Source organism: Nanorana parkeri, unplaced genomic scaffold, assembly GCF_000935625.1.
Source record: "Nanorana parkeri isolate BGI_ZX_2015 unplaced genomic scaffold, ASM93562v1 scaffold387, whole genome shotgun sequence".
NCBI lineage: Eukaryota > Metazoa > Chordata > Amphibia > Anura > Dicroglossidae > Nanorana > Nanorana parkeri.
This window is the reverse complement of record NW_017306655.1, coordinates 740363-746832: the sequence shown is the minus strand read 5'-3', so window position 1 is coordinate 746832 and position 6470 is coordinate 740363.

The following is a 6470-nucleotide window of genomic DNA, read 5'->3' as shown; positions in this document are numbered from 1 at the left end:
GCGCCGAAATTCACGCCATACAACCGATCGGTGGCTATAGAGCCGCTGATCGGTTGTATGTGAAACAGCCGTTAACGGCTGTAGTAACAACCTAGGGGGCGCGCGCGAGCAGGAAAAAAATGCCGTCTGGCGACGGCAACCCGCGGATGCGAGTCTGCTGTCCGTCCGTTTGCGGACGGCAAGAGGTTAAAGAGACACTATCACTTTCCAATTCAGGGCAAAATGACAGTGCCTCCTGACAGCTCACCCCCAAGCAAGATATATTCACCAATCCACACTCCCTTGCTGCCTTGCTGCAGGTGTCCACCCTAATTAGGCTCTGCTGTAGGAGCCTAGGTGAAATATGTCACTAGGTCCCCAATGTGACAGTGTCTATGCCTGGTGTTGAAAGAACAACAGAGTGAGGACTCCAATGGAGAAAGAGATGGAGGGAGCACGAATCAGTACCATACCGTGCCGAGGAGGAGGGGGTCTTTCCGGAGGCCCTGAATTGATAAAGTGCACTAGGACTGAATAGAACCAGAACTGCTATAGGAGTTATTAGCTGAAATAGTAAAGTAAAGAGGAGGAATAACAGAAAAAGATTGCAAGCCCTCAAGGGCAGGGCCCTCCTTACCATCTTGTCTTGAATTGTATTGTGATTGTAATGTCCTCCTTATATTGTAAAGTGCTGTGCAAACTGTTGGCACTCTATAAATCCTGTATAATAATAATAATAAGAATAAAAGCAAGTAACATTTTTGACTTCTGACCATTTCCATATTAAATAACTTTAGATGTGTTTGTAGTTTGGAATACTCTAGCAGGTCAGCATAACATTAATTATGAAAGGCCTAATATATAAACCACAATCTTAACAGTCCATTAGGATTCATTTACAGTCAGAGGTACATCAGTGCAGTATGACTCCATTATTCTATTTTCCTGTGTAAATAAATGGACTGCAGGAAAAACGATGTTCTTGCCCACATATAAATGTGAGAATATCTTGAGAATTGGCTACTTACAACTGACAAGTAGCGGGAATGGAAACTACTTTTCATGAGCAGGTAAGACATTTCACTAGAACACCTAAGGAGGAGGAGATACAGGTACATCTGTTATTTATTTTACCATTTGTGAGTGATGGGCAATAGAAGCTTGCTTCTGCATATTTTACGAGATCTCTGCAATTACCCAGCAATTACTGCAGGTTTGAATTACAAATTGCATAGGGGTAATAAATATTTTAATGTTAAATAAATAGAGGATAATGCATCTCTGTAGACGTTTGTAAGGATATAACTACCGATGGAGTTCCAACGTGGCACAAGGTCATGTATATATATAAAGGCTACTATATATATATGTCTCTGATCTGACATTGTAGATCTTCATAATCTATTGTAGGGAGTAACCTTTCCTATATAAGACATAAGTAGATTAAGTTTACATTGGCAGGTGCAGCCCGTGATTTAGAAGCACAGTGTTTAGGGAAACAGAAAAGCCATGGATGTGACATTACTGGGATCTGATGAACCTCAAACTGAGCATACAATGAGGTATTCTACTGCAAATTCACAAGTCTTTAAATTAATTACTCTTTAATACTCATCTAACACAAGCAGGCATCATAGATTCTACTGAATAGCTCAAGCCAGGGCAGGAGTCCTGTTTAGCCATTACGGCAGAGACCGTTAACAGCTGTTTGTAAAAGACTAATGGTCATTATAACAGCACTAATAAGTACAGTCTGATAAGCCAGGAACTCTCAAGACAGACCTATTGAAAATATATTTCAGAAAAATACAGCCTGAATAGGGGTTGACCTGTTTTAAAATACAGATGAGCTGCCCAGAGTTTTGTATAATTCCCATAGATAATGCTTTGATGGCACTACATTAAATACCAATGTCTAGACAAGTGTATGTGAGAATAACAATCATTTTTAGACCAAACACCCCTCCATAAGCAGTGCAGTAAGCTGATTAGAGACATTCCATCTCCTAAGGAGAAATAGCATCAAATACCTGTCATGTCTAGTCCTTTTCAAGTGGTGATTTTAACATGTACAATAATATATGGGTTATCAGACTCTAGCATGTGGTCAAATATAAATATGGATGCATTTAGAAATCTGTCTGGGTGGAAGGTTCTGCTGGCGTGGCTTCAGTGACACCCTCCAGATCATCAACAAAAGATCTGCTGGAGTTGGCAACTGGAGCTGTCAAATTTCCATCTAAACTATTCATGAATGTTGATTCATCTCTGAGGGCCAGTAACTCTGATACACCAGATCGGATTTATGCTGAAGTGGTTTGAACCTTGATGTAACTAAAAACACAGTTTTCCTTTATTTATTTTTTCATTAGAAACTATATTTAAAAATTGTTAATCTTTTGTTTCTCCAAATCAAAACAAAGAATTATTGCTTCTTGCTTTAAATCATGTTATATTCCTGCCCAAAGGGACTTTGAGTGTCACAGACATTGCTTAAGGTTGGGATTATCTGTAACAACCTTTGGATAGGTCTTCAGTGGATCTCAGCTGCGGATGTGACTGCTAATGAATTTCAACTGGTGTGTGTTGGTTTGAGTCCAGGAAATAATAAATCCAAGCTTTTACCACCAGAGGAGAAATTTACCAGTCTATGATGTTATGTGAACCTGTATTACCTCATACAGAACAGATAATGCATACAGTTCAAAATATAACATGAGCCTGTATTACATCATACGGTACTCTAGTCTGGCTAGGGTTAATTAGTCTCTTGATTCTAATCAACTGTCTCTCAGGACTTAACCTCTCTCCTTCTTTGAACCAGCTCTCCACCCTGGTTTAGCACATTGACATTTGGTAAATGAAATGTAAGTCAATACAATTAACTGGCTAATGCATGTACTTGCTGTTTGCTGTGATGGCTCTCTCATGGAGGTGTCTTTGTGATCTCATGAGTAAGTGCGAAACCCTGCAGGAGTGCTGGTAATGAGTTGCTGGCAGAAGAAGCAGAAGCCTGGCAGGGGTTGTAGTAATCTGGTGAGTTGATTTTGAATACTCCAAGAACTTTGTGACAGAGGCAGAGAATGAGGTCAAAATAGTTGATCCCAGGATGGCGGATGGTTAGGTAAGTACATACAGGATGGCAAGGAATGTGCTTGGTAGCAGCGGCAGTTCCAGTATGGAGAGGGTGAAACATGTATAATCAGGATATTGAGGAAATGCTTGTCCTGTAAGAGCACAGTCCAGGATGGAGGTAGTGGAAGCTGAGTCAAGCCAGGTAGATATCAGGATAGAGTGTGGTGCAGCTAAGCAGGGAGGTAAGCTCAGCTGTCTGCATCAATTCTAAGACACTGAGCAATTCAAATCTCCCAGCCTTAAGCTGACAGCCTACTAAAGGAGGGTGGAGCGGAGTGACACTGAAGGAAAAGGCGGCACTGGACTGTGTTCCTGGAGCGTGGATGGGTAATTTTATTACATTTTCGCAGCAGTTTCCTTTGAAACATGTGGTGGCAGCTATTCAATGTGTGGATTAAGGGTAAGCTGCAGAGCTAACCGACCCTAGTGACCAGGGGTGTCCCTAGACTTTTCGTCACCTGAGGCAAGAGGATGGTGCTGCTGGTGCACGCAACAGGAAGAGGATGGGGTTGCTAAGCTAATTGTGCATGTTGCAGGGGCATTGCCAGTGGTGCACGTTACAGGGGGTGTGGCGTCCGGCATCCCGCCCAGCTCAATGACATCACTGGTCTCCAAGAGCAGGGCAGGATGCTGGATGGTGCACAATCAGTGGGGAGTGGTGCTGGTGGAGACTGATGCCGCTAAGAGCCGGACGGGGAGATGTGTAAGGGGTCTGCATTTCCCCACCCAGCTCTTAGCAACCTGGGACTCTCTGGCCAGCAAGGGGGCAGCAGGCACACTGCAAATATTGTGGCCGCTTTGCCTGCCACCCCCCCATGTAACCCAAAGCCTCAGGCTGCCTAATTATAGGGACGGCCCAGACTACAGCCAATCAGCTACAGTCAGTATTTGGGTGCTGCAGGAAGATACAATAACTGGCAGGGAAGATCCCTCCATCCACACTATTTAGCATGGATGAGGGAATCGAGTAATTTTTCTTCTCCTTCAGCTTGAGGGGCAGAACAAGGATAGGGATACCCCTGGCTGTGCTAATGACAAATGATATTCCCAAGGCTACGATTAGGGGGTTTAGATAGTGTGTGGTGCAAATACATCCCCTTGACAGTCATTCTGTGTGATGCAGCTCCCTGGCATCCAGGAGACAGAAGTTGGTGATTCTCTATCCAAGTACACACCCTTCCATCTATGCCCATAGCTCTTAGCTTGTGTAGTAAGCGTTTATGAGGTACCGTATCAAAAGCCTTAGCGAAATCCAAATAGATAAAACATTAAAACATTCAGAATGTGTCATCAGTGTGCGTTATTAGATTCCATGGTCTTTAATGGTTGAAGATAAGAAAGACACGCCCAGATAAATACATGGAGGGACTGTGGGGAGGAATAGTCCCCAGTAAAGGGTTAAACATTAAGAAACATAGCCGGCCTTACTTGATTGGAGGACATGGGTCAGGTAGTAGGAATGAACCACAGGGGTGGCATCTGTGAAGACTGCTGGGAATACTTTTTGGAGAGCTGACGAGGGAAGTAGGTTGTCTCATCTACTCTCCCTTAAATACCGCTGATGAAAGCTTGAGATCTATGTGTGTTTGTCTTGGCAGCTTGGCGGGATAAGGGCCTGTGAAAAAGGTGAGATGGTTACAAAGCAGGTGACCCATTTGGTGGTATGGTGCTCCCCCTATTGGTACCAGTTATTAGCAAGGCTCGGGCCCTTGGGAAGTCCATTTGGAGCAGTCCTTGAGCCAATGGGGGTTCGGCTAGGGACAAGGGTGGTTTTTAGTAAATTTGTATTTTGGCTAATGCACACAAAAGACCTGTTCTCGTAATCAACAGCTTTAGGTTTTTTTATTTACAAATTGTTTAATATGGGTATTCTGATTGATAACTGTTACTTGTTATATTGGTTAAATAAAGGGCTACTGTTTCTAAATCCATTGTCATGCAGTCTGTGTGTTTATTGGTGGGTTTAACTAATGGGACAAACGTGAAGAGTCCATTCGTCATGACCTGCACAATCCCAAATGTATTATTACCAGTTAACAAATGACTTCTACTGCAGTAATTCCATGATGAATACAACACCCCAGGGAGGTAGGTTTTGTCCACACCAATATCTGATTGAAGTATCTTTACAGAGGAATTCCAGGCAGCAAGTGAAAGCATTCAGCATTGAGCTAATGATGCTATCCAGTAAACACAACAATCAGAATGTTCACTCAAATGATCTTTAACTGAGTTCAATGTAACCCCTTGAGAACAAGTACACAATGTTCTATAGAGCAGTGGTGACCAATGCAGTAGACATAGGAGGTCTCAACCACAGCCCCTGACATGACCAAGAGACTACAAATAATATTTAGTATATGTAATGCTACAATGACTGTCAGATACTGCGGAATACTACAAGAGACAGCCATAGACTGCGGATATGCTACCAGGTGATAGTTAACTGGCTCTAACAAACAGTCACATATTGGGGACGTGTTAAATGAAACTGCTAGTGATAATTGTTATTACAGCTCCTTTACAAATCAATGTTCCCACTACTGGCTACGGGGTGCAAGGGCTGCACAATTAAGACCAAAGGGTTGCATGGGGCCTTAGGGCCATAGGTTGGTCAATGGCCAGTAAGAGGGCAGGATGATTGTACTTCCAGAAGCCTGTGCTGTGTAAATACATCAATATCTTGCTTGTTGCATTACTAATTACTTTCATGTTCTGAAGATGTTTAAATCTGACTGGTGGCTCTAAAATACTTCTTACTACTGGCATTTTTTTACATAAGAATTTCAGCAAGTTGGCTGTTACAGAATTACCAGCAGATGTGTTTTAGAATCACCAGATTACAGACACAAAGGAGTGGGGTGCACAGCGGCTGACCATAAACAAACGGGCTGGATGCTTGTGTGGACGGCATTGACCTTATGTGGTCACATAGCCATATTAGGTAAATATAATTTACCTAATATATGCATGTATCCATATAAGGGCAAATTATGTCACAACATCCCACCGTTTTACTTACGTGGAGCTGCGGGTGGGGAATTCCACAGCCACAGCTAATTGGACAGCAGTGGAAGGAGTTTCCTTCAGTGTTTGGATGCGCTCACGTTCAGACAAGGCTTGGTTCAAACCTGAGCACATCCCTATTAATTTGTCCAGGAGGAAGGACCCGGGCTACAAGGTGTGTTTGTTATCGAAGCTGGAGTTTACTTTTGAATGTTCGAGTTTAGATACTCTCTAACTTAAATTGTCAAGAGTGTTTACACCATTTTGACCTTTTTTTAAAAATATGTTTATCTAATAATATAATAAAAATACTATAAATATAATATATATAAAAATACTGTATCATAATA